This window comes from Halictus rubicundus, unplaced genomic scaffold, assembly GCF_050948215.1.
Source record: "Halictus rubicundus isolate RS-2024b unplaced genomic scaffold, iyHalRubi1_principal scaffold1311, whole genome shotgun sequence".
Classification (NCBI taxonomy): Eukaryota; Metazoa; Arthropoda; class Insecta; order Hymenoptera; family Halictidae; genus Halictus; species Halictus rubicundus.
Window position 1 is genome coordinate 7,500 of NW_027489852.1, and position 11,594 is coordinate 19,093.

Sequence of the window (11,594 nt, forward strand, 5' to 3'; positions counted from 1 at the left end):
CTCTCTCGCTGGAATTCATGGAATCCCCGAGCGTAGTTCCAACAGAATGTTCCAATTTACCGGAACACAATCGCCGACTGTCGAATGGCGTCCAATTGCTCCAGAGATTCATCCGTCCGAGATCAAATATCTCAGACCAGGGTTTCGCATGTTTGACAAATTGTTTCTCTCCAGTGCCCATTTAGCTGCGATATTATTCATCAACGAGCTTATCTCCTGCTTCGACAACCGAGCCACTTGTTTGGCTTCCGTGTAGGATGAAGGGTATGAAATCGCCTTCTGGACGGCCATTAATCTAAGAAATTCATTCGTTGATGTCCTGTTCTCGGAAAATTAGTTGGATCAACAATTGCGAAGCTTGTTGGGATCGTTTATCATTATGTAAATTAAAATATCTGCAAAACTAATAATTTTCGACATGCTCAACACTTTTTTGAAATATACAAACACGGATAGATTCGTGTGGGTTGGTACGAAAATATCCTGTTGTACAATGGCGGGACACGATTTTTCCATTGCAGCAGCTTTGATGAAGTCGATGCTTTTCGCAGCTCATGGAGATTTATATACGATCGTTAAAGAGATAGTTGAGTCATTAAAAATAGTATAAGTAGACTGCGGGTTTGTATGCGTCCATAGAATTTATACATTTCAATTCGATGCAAAATTAAAATATGGTATCCGCTTCCAGCATTGAGTTTCAAGACTCTAAGGGATCAATTTTCGAGTATCCGGGATCAATTATCGAGATTACACGTTGAAGTAGAGAGAAAAGTCATCGAGTAGCTCGGGCGATAGAATTCTAATGCGAAATAAACCAAAGACACACCAAAAAAGAGATCAAATTTATTTCCCTTTTAAATCATTTAAGCGTTTCTAGATTTTCTAAATGCTTCTATACTGTTTTGCGTTTGATCCATCCATTTTTAATTAACAGTCTTGTTAATTATTGTTCGTTTAGCCTGGGATGAATAATTCTTCAAAATATAATTGTTAAATACGATGCTCTCATTCGGCTGATGCAAAGCTTTTAAATTCCGCGAATTTGAATGTGAAGATATTTAATCTCCCGATCAAGGAATTTCGACGGAACATAACGAATAAGAGTTTAATGTTTCCGTAGGAATCGGTGTCAGGCGTGGCCAATAATTGCATTGGTACGTTTTCAGCGACGCACAGTGTGTCGAGTATATGGGAATTCGGGAAAAAAGTCATAACTCTTAAATTATGAAATTTTCGAGTAAAGTACCTTAATACTTTTTGAAATAAAATGCAAAGGCGAATCGATTGGTATATAAAAAAATTTTTTTTTAATTATTAAAAAAACATTTTTTTTTAATTGCGATAACTCTTATGTTTTAATAAATTCTTATGTTTTTTTTACTGCATAAAACGTAGTTTACAATTTTAACGAAAATTTAAAAAAAAGTACAATACTGTATACATTACTTATTCAAATCTTCACAAGGAGGAATTAAAACTTAGGAATCCTTAAGAGAATTCCTTTATTTTACCTAGAAATAAATAAAATTAATAAATTAACATAGATAATATGTTATTAAATAATATGTGTACGTACTATACTACTTCAGCTTCACTATCATCAGAACAAGTGTTTGAGTTGGAATCTGATAAGTAGGATGTTTCATTTAATAATAAATAGTCTCTTATATCTGCAAAATCCTTTTTTTCTTTTTTCGTATGTTTTTTTTTTATAATGGGCAATAATTGGATCCAACTCCAGTAGAAGACGATTTAATAGGTCTTTATTTGAATTTTCTCTTGATGTCTTGCGGGTATTGTGTTCCCGAAAATATTTTATATTTTTATGTTGAGCCTCTAGAGCTTCTTCGGATAATTTGCCAATAGGAACAATTGTATTTTTAATAATTTCAACTGCATGGAAAAGTAATTTATGCGTAGTTACCGGCATCACATACCAATTATAATGTTTTAAATATAATTCTCTAGCTTCTTGAATTATTTCTTGGAATTTAATTATATTTATATTTTCTCCGCTTGAGCAAATGTGAGCAGATTTAAACCAATGCGAAATTAAAGTTTAATGTGCCACCAATTACTGTAAAAAATTCACGGGTGTACTTTGATGTACTTTTTTTAAAACTCTAATCAAAGTTGATAAATGTTAAACATAAAAAATTAGGACAAACTGCGATAATTTAAAAAAACTTTTTGGGAGATTGAAGGTCTAATAATGCTAAACACACCCTGTAAAAATCAAATTAAAAAACCAAATAGCTTGCGAGGGACGCATGTTTTAAAAAATGCGCGGAATTTGACAGTGAAGTTTCAGCCTCAATTTTAATAACAAATTGATTTATTCAGTTAAAATTTAAGGCAGTTTTAGAAACTACGTTTTGTTACGAACATTTTAGGATACATAAATTTGCAGATCTTACACTTTGATTTTCGGACTTTTTTCCATTGGACGACACACTGTGCGACGCAAGGAAAGAGAAACATTGTTCCGGTGAGGAGAGGTGTTCTCACTTTTGTTAGTTCCACTGCCATAATTCTTCCAGCCACGAGGCTCAGGGACAAACAGTTTCTCTAGAAATAAAGCATCGCCCATAGAAAGGGCAATTTTTTTTGCGCAACATAAGTCTTTTGCACAAAATGTGTGTCGCGGTGGGCACCACCCACGTGTTCTCAGCAAATACCACTCTTTTCTTCAGTTGAAACAGAAGCATACTCTTTCAGGCCGAACCCAGGCCGAGGGAGGAGAATTTAGAGGGAGAATTGCTTACAGTTTTTGAATTCATCCAGATTTAATCAGATGATTTAATCACAGATTTAATCTGTGACCAATTGATACGATTATAGAAAACATGACGACGGAGAGAGAAATAATTAACGCGTTTGCTACTAGTGTTTGCTACTAGCGGTTGTTTTGGCAACAAGCTTCATCATATGATATTCTTCAAAACGTCCTCTTTTAAAATGTGGTGTCATATACGATCGGTAAAATATCGATGGAAATATTAATAATTACAGTATAACCTCGCCTGTTGCAACCTCATTTATTGCATGAACTCCTCGTTCGTTCCACGTTCAGTGTCCCTAGATGAGGAGGGAGAGCACGAATTGAGGGGACAAAGTTACCCTCTGTTTGCAGAAGACTTGTAGAAGAGGAAATTCAAAAGAGCCAAGAACATGTGGGGAAGAGTTCCGTGAGAAGAGTGAAGGAGAGAAATGCGGACAGTGGGGCCTCATTCTCTCTCATACCACGGGCTAGGAGCGTGGAAGTAGAGGGGCGGTCTATTGACCATCCCTAGTGAGGTTAGGTTTTTAGTGGGTATGGGTACGCCGAACGTCTGCGACCTGAGCCCCACACTACCCCATTCTGGGGTGTGCGTACGGCATTTTCCCCCTCACCCTTAAAAAAAAAAAAAGAAGAGGAAATTCGAGCGGCGACAAGTATTGATCTGGCGACTATGTCCGTTGCCAGGGACGCTGTTACGAGTTGCTGGATCTTGTTGCGCACCCTCGATTTTGCACACATTTTCGTATTAATACAGTGGTGAGACAACACACCGATAGAAATAATTAACGCGTTCGCTACCAGCGTTTGTTTCGGCAATATTTCTTTAAGGTGTAACATTTTATCAAACGCAACACATCCTCTTACGAAATGTGAACAATATATGATTACAAAAACGCGAAGAGTTTCTCTCTGAATCGTTCTATGCTTCATATGTAATATTGAATGTCTACGTGGGGAAAATTAATTTGATTTTTCTTGCACGAATGAAATCGCGATTGCCATACACGCGCGACAATTTCAACGACCGACTCTGTGAATTCATTTGAGGAAAATCAAATAAGAAAAACGAAATGCAGATAAAACAAGATTGTTTGCAGCGTTCGTAACGCGATCGTTATTACACAGTTCCGATGAAATAGTATTTTGAAGGAGAGTGAGAATCGAACGAGTGAATCGTTTTATTGTTCAAATAAAATACTCTGACTTTTCGCAAACGAGGACTTATCGAAATAACAAAAAAGTCACTAAAATCAAACGCGTAATTCTCCAAGTATGCAAACGATTTGGAATAAATTGAACCATTTACTGAAATAATATTTTCCTCTGTCTTTAGAGCAGAGCCTGTTACGAGGATGCTACCTGATAATTGCGTTTCTACCCCCTATTCGATGATAGTGTTATACCAGTATTACAGCGTCGTGTAATGTCCACAACTGTAATAAGACAATTTTTTAATAATTGGACCAAACGACTTTAATCTTTTCGAGATATTAGAAAAATTAGTGTCACAAACCAACAGAATTTTTTTCAAAAAATTGCAATTGGTCACAATCGTAGAGAAAAATTTGAGGGTTACTTTTTATTACCGTTTTTTATTCGGGCCTGTCTTGAATATTTAAAAACTGCATTTGGTAAATATTTGTCCTGAAGACGGAATTTTTCATTTCTCGCTAGAACATTTCTACAAAGAAAATATCTGGGTTGTATGTCTTGTTACTTGATCGTTTCGAGGTACTTCGATGTTTTATTTCGATCAACGCCATGTAGGTCATCTGTGGGAACAGATGCCTGCTCCTGGCAAAACGCTTTTCCCACCAACGTGGTCGGCTAAGCTGAGTCGTACGAGGGAAAAGACGAAGGGGCAGCGCAGCCCGGTAAAGATGCGAGCTGCGCGAAAGAGATTTGGTAGGGGAAGCAAGCGGCTCCTACCGTGCCATTCCATGTTTTCACAGCACATTCTTGTGCAGCGTAATTGTTTTATTCTGCATCATTATTCAAGTACATCAATGTTACTGATACGCATACTGAAAATTTCATCGAAATCGGTTGACGAAGAAAAAAACAGCGTTTTCTACTAAGGATCTCCATAAGAACGATTGAATTTTGTCAGTACTTGTAGATTGTATTTATTCTGTTTTTTTTTATTCTATAATTATTACAGAATATTTTTTGTTTAAGAATCATTATTTTATAAATATCGCAATAATTTCCAAAGTAATTTTAAATTCTGATATTTTGTTAGATTGTCACCTAGTAATCACTTTCATATTTCCTATATGTGTAAACTCCACACAATCCAATTTTGCAAAAACTTTAACAGCTTCTATCTCAATAACTATTTGTTTGCGACATATTGTTCCTTTCAAGCTTTTTCTCTTCTCGATCAGCAGAAGGTGTCAATGTAAAAAAGAAACTGTAACAACAAGTTTCTTCGTTATAAACAATTTTACGGCAAGTTTCTCTTATAAACGTCCACCGATCCAGAGATGTAGATTCATCCCTAGGACGGATGACCGTTACTATTTATACACCCTGTACATAATCTGCTTCATACAAAGGTAATAGGGGTATCGTATAGGGGTAACAATAAAGGGAACGAGACAGGGGATTCACAGCTGCATCAGAAAGGGGATTCGCATAGTTACAAGACATTTTAAATTCGGGGGCCGGCAGGCATTTGGCCTTGACTGTCACGCTGTGTTACGCTGTGCCTTTTTTTCTAAACATTTTACGTCTTCAATAAGTAAGTAATCAATTAAAAATGCATACCACCGTGTTTGTACATGTCTTTGCTACGTCTGTATAGAGCCTTTTTTTCGATACGAACACTAAATCTCTCGAAATTAAGAGAATCTCTTAGCGGCAGCCATCTTGTGACGTCATACTTGCTTCAGAATTCGAATTTTCTGCCGAATATTACAAATTACTCCACGATGAGGTAGAAATTCGCAATTTGGACTCTATACAGACGTAGATTGGACTTTTAGGAAACACAATTGACCACTTCTAAACTGCTCATTGCAATATTGAAGCGGCAGTTTGTCTAGATTTTGACCCTTGCATACGTATATGGATTTCAAACCATGCCAGCCCCCTTAAGGGTGCGTGGCCGTTTGAGATCTCCAATGCTATCGGAGAGTGCTATTCCTATCTTGCAAAATAAAACACTGACGAATTTTTCTCTCGAGAGTAAATCGCGACAGTTTTACTCTCAGAGACACGACTTATGTTTTTTTAATGTAATTTTTCAGCATCGTGCGATACCGAAATTCGTTTTACAAGGAAAGTTTTCCTTGTGATTAAAAAAATTTGAATCAGTGATATTTTTTAATTTCAAAATTTACGTCCACAATCAGAGACCTCAAAACATTATATTTCAAATTTTTGCGGAAATCAAATAATTTTTGCAAATACACGACCGCCATTTTTTTAAATTTTGAGTGCAGATCTGTAACCGGCGATCCCGAAAACCTTAGAATACTAATTTTTTAACAGAACGAACAATTTCGTAACGTACACGTTCGCCATATTGGATCTGCCATTTTGTTTTTTTAAATTTTGCGTTCAATTTCGTAATCAGCGACTTCGAGCTGATCGACTTTCGAATCAAAACATTAAAACACAAATATTCAATTAAATCTGGGTCCATGACGGTCTTCCTGGAAATTGCAATCCGCCTAGGTAAGGGGCCACTTCTGTAAGGTCCTGGTCTGCGCAGGGACATGATCGTATGCAGGAAAAAGAAGGAGATATTGGTGGAAGATTCGCTTCCTTGTTGGTCTAGTGATGGGATATTGATCGGATTTGTTGGCGCAGGCGCGACGATTGTAGCATGATTAAAGTACAATTTTGGCTAAAATGGGGTACTTTAGTCATCCCGTATAATTTCGCAAAATGATTTGATTATGAAAAATGAATGTATAACATGTGTATGCCAATCAAATGGTAATAATAATTTATCAAAAATATGTAACACGCTTGTTTCGTCGTCTCGTCCTGGACACTTCCGGTTTTTCCTGCCAATAATAGTACCCCACTACTGTCGTCACAATATAGATACATTACTGCGCCGGACGCGCATGCGCAAAAACCCCGACGAAAATCCCCCCACTGAAGTAGTCAGGTCATCCGGCTGACGGAGCTTGCGAGTTAGTCTTGCCGAAGCCGTCGAACCGTCGAACCAGATCTACGCGATGAAGGTATGTAACTTTTTAAGTTTTATATAAAAATGTTGTTTAACCCTTTGCACTCGAAGCTATTTCAATTCCAAAATGAAACATTTCTTCCGACCTAGAATATTGCCCTCCTATATATTTTTTTTCATGTTATATATACGAAAATAGTGCAACTTACTCGTACAATACCGAATGTTTAGTAATTTATTAAATACAAACAAATTTGATAATGTAAAAAATATTTTGAATAATGATACAACAATTTTTAGTGGTGCATTACAGTCATCATTCGAGTGCTAAGGGTTAATAAGACTTTTGGACACCCCCACCCCGAACCGCTCTTTTCGAAATATGACATAGATTATTCTAGTCCTTTTTTACATGCTGCACACCAAATGTTGTCGTTTTTGGCGCAAATGTCATCTTATTTATTTAATATATCTTATTTACCCGGTTACCCGAGTGCCCAGGAGATGCCCCCGCGCCGCGCCGCACCGATTTTGATAAAATTTAAATATACTGTAAAACTCAATATTCTGAACTTTCTCCTATACATATAACCGCTGTTCAGCATTAATTTATGAAATATTCGCGAAAAACTGGAGTTACTACTACATTGAATTTTGCCTGTATGTGTACGTCCGAGGGGTGCGTATGTGTCAGCATGGTACGATCGCGCGACTATTTCTACAGATATATCACGGTGTTTGTGCCCTTCGGCGGCCGTTGTCACAACCAAGTGCGTCGCGGCGATCGATTTCTTCGGTTGTTTTCCCCTAAAAGTCGCGTCGCGGACTTCGCGTTTTTTTGTTTCGACCTACCTCGTTTTTAACTTTCCGGCACGTAGTCACCTCAGAGCAGCCATTTGCAATGGTCGCGCTACTAACGAACGCCATTTCTCGACGTGCCGGGTGTAAGTACGTATTATCGGGTTTGGTTTGGACTACATTTGGATTAGTTTTCGAGGTAGGTTTGAGTTAGTCTTGAGTTAGATTCAAAATTTACTGTGCAAAATTCAATGTAAGTCTATATCACCATATAAAATATATTTCTTTTGCAAAAAAATTTATATTAGGATGAAAATTGACATGAATTGTCTCTTTATTTTCTGAGATATTCGCAAAAAACTGTCTATTTTGATGAAAAATTCTGCCTATTTCGAATGACCGAATTTGATCTTTAGGGCGGGGGAGGGTTCTTTGGTTAAAATCCACAAGGAGATTTTTATTATCCACCCTATGAAATTATCGAGTCGAAGGGGTCAATGTTCTTAAACTTTCCAATCAAATTCACAGAAGTAATTTATTCATGATATACTATTGTATATGTATCCATTGAGTTCATAAACGTTAAATGAAGTCTTCACAAGTGCAAGTATTTCAGGTACAGACGATTTCTAATTGCACCGCAAACGATCCCTTCATTTATTCTGAAGTTGTCCCTACAATTTATTTTCCTTACCGCGTGTAGTAGCTTGAAAACTTTACCTTCTGCCGTTGAATACATGTTATTATTTATTTTCAGTGTTTTAAGTGTGAGGCCGGCCATTGGATGCAATGTGGGTTCGCTGTTCACCTCACTGACTGGTTCCTCGGTCACCCCAGGGCCTCGTGTTTTGTTTTCAACAGTTAAGAAGAAATTTCACAGGTATTTTCTCATTATTTCTTTATCAATGTTTTAATTTGAATAGATCTTGTTTTCTTGAATTTGGAATTTATAGGATAGGGGTCTTAGGGATTGCTATTCCCTTATAACTTCTGCGAAATATATTCTTTACGTTCCTTGAGTTTTAGTGCCTTATATATATATATTAATATATACATTAATAACCAAATTACGAGAAGTGCCCGAAAACAGGCCATTTGTCCGCACTGTGCTGCGGTCTCTTTATTTTCCGAGATATTCGAAAAAAACTGTCTATTTTGATGAAAAATTCTGCCTATTTTGAATGACCGAATTTGATCTTTAGGGCGGGGGAGGGTTCTTTGGTTAAAATCCACAAGGAGATTTTTATTATCCACCCTATGAAATTATCGAGTCGAAGGGGTCAATGTTCTTAAACTTTGCAATCAAATTCACAGAAGTAATTTATTCATGATATACTATTGTATATGTATCCATTGAGTTCATAAACGTTAAATGAAGTCTTCACAAGTGCAAGTATTTCAGGTACAGACGATTTCTAATTGCACCGCAAACGATCCCTTCATTTATTCTGAAGTTGTCCCTACAATTTATTTTCCTTACCGCGTGTAGTAGCTTGAAAACTTTACCTTCTGCCGTTGAATACATGTTATTATTTATTTTCAGTGTTTTAAGTGTGAGGCCGGCCATTGGATGCAATGTGGGTTCGCTGTTCACCTCACTGACTGGTTCCTCCGTCACCCCAGGGCCTCGTGTTTTGTTTTCAACAGTTAAGAAGAAATTTCACAGGTATTTTCTCATTATTTCTTTATCAATGTTTTAATTTGAATAGATCTTGTTTTCTTGAATTTGGAATTTATAGGATAGGGGTCTTAGGGATTGCTATTCCCTTATAACTTCTGCGAAATATATTCTTTACGTTCCTTGAGTTTTAGTGCCTTATATATATATATTAATATATACATTAATAACCAAATTACGAGAAGTGCCCGAAAACAGGCCATTTGTCCGCACTGTGCTGCGGTCTCTTTATTTTCCGAGATATTCGAAAAAAACTGTCTATTTTGATGAAAAATTCTGCCTATTTTGAATGACCGAATTTGATCTTTAGGGCGGGGGAGGGTTCTTTGGTTAAAATCCACAAGGAGATTTTTATTATCCACCCTATGAAATTATCGAGTCGAAGGGGTCAATGTTCTTAAACTTTCCAATCAAATTCACAGAAGTAATTTATTCATGATATACTATTGTATATGTATCCATTGAGTTCATAAACGTTAAATGAAGTCTTCACAAGTGCAAGTATTTCAGGTACAGACGATTTCTAATTGCACCGCAAACGATCCCTTCATTTATTCTGAAGTTGTCCCTACAATTTATTTTCCTTACCGCGTGTAGTAGCTTGAAAACTTTACCTTCTGCCGTTGAATACATGTTATTATTTATTTTCAGTGTTTTAAGTGTGAGGCCGGCCATTGGATGCAATGTGGGTTCGCTGTTCACCTCACTGACTGGTTCCTCAGTCACCCCAGGGCCTCGTGTTTTGTTTTCAACAGTTAAGAAGAAATTTCACAGGTATTTTCTCATTATTTCTTTATCAATGTTTTAATTTGAATAGATCTTGTTTTCTTGAATTTGGAATTTATAGGATAGGGGTCTTAGGGATTGCTATTCCCTTATAACTTCTGCGAAATATATTCTTTACGTTCCTTGAGTTTTAGTGCCTTATATATATATATTAATATATACATTAATAACCAAATTACGAGAAGTGCCCGAAAACAGGCCATTTGTCCGCACTGTGCTGCGGTCTCTTTATTTTCCGAGATATTCGAAAAAAACTGTCTATTTTGATGAAAAATTCTGCCTATTTTGAATGACCGAATTTGATCTTTAGGGCGGGGGAGGGTTCTTTGGTTAAAATCCACAAGGAGATTTTTATTATCCACCCTATGAAATTATCGAGTCGAAGGGGTCAATGTTCTTAAACTTTCCAATCAAATTCACAGAAGTAATTTATTCATGATATACTATTGTATATGTATCCATTGAGTTCATAAACGTTAAATGAAGTCTTCACAAGTGCAAGTATTTCAGGTACAGACGATTTCTAATTGCACCGCAAACGATCCCTTCATTTATTCTGAAGTTGTCCCTACAATTTATTTTCCTTACCGCGTGTAGTAGCTTGAAAACTTTACCTTCTGCCGTTGAATACATGTTATTATTTATTTTCAGTGTTTTAAGTGTGAGGCCGGCCATTGGATGCAATGTGGGTTCGCTGTTCACCTCACTGACTGGTTCCTCCGTCACCCCAGGGCCTCGTGTTTTGTTTTCAACAGTTAAGAAGAAATTTCACAGGTATTTTCTCATTATTTCTTTATCAATGTTTTAATTTGAATAGATCTTGTTTTCTTGAATTTGGAATTTATAGGATAGGGGTCTTAGGGATTGCTATTCCCTTATAACTTCTGCGAAATATATTCTTTACGTTCCTTGAGTTTTAGTGCCTTATATATATATATTAATATATACATTAATAACCAAATTACGAGAAGTGCCCGAAAACAGGCCATTTGTCCGCACTGTGCTGCGGTCTCTTTATTTTCCGAGATATTCGAAAAAAACTGTCTATTTTGATGAAAAATTCTGCCTATTTTGAATGACCGAATTTGATCTTTAGGGCGGGGGAGGGTTCTTTGGTTAAAATCCACAAGGAGATTTTTATTATCCACCCTATGAAATTATCGAGTCGAAGGGGTCAATGTTCTTAAACTTTCCAATCAAATTCACAGAAGTAATTTATTCATGATATACTATTGTATATGTATCCATTGAGTTCATAAACGTTAAATGAAGTCTTCACAAGTGCAAGTATTTCAGGTACAGACGATTTCTAATTGCACCGCAAACGATCCCTTCATTTATTCTGAAGTTGTCCCTACAATTTATTTTCCTTACCGCGTGTAGTAGCTTGAAAACTTTACCTT

The 11,594-nt window shown here is 36.6% G+C and overlaps 1 long non-coding RNA gene across 1 annotated transcript; it reads left to right on the forward strand.

The window, feature by feature from the left end:
• The first annotated feature begins 10,059 nt into the window (after positions 1–10,059).
• Positions 10,060–11,080, forward strand: LOC143365091 (uncharacterized). Its single transcript, XR_013084467.1, has 3 exons — positions 10,060–10,179; positions 10,843–10,965; positions 11,039–11,080. It is a non-coding gene; the product is annotated as an uncharacterized LOC143365091 (long non-coding RNA).
• The last annotated feature ends 514 nt before the right edge of the window (positions 11,081–11,594 follow it).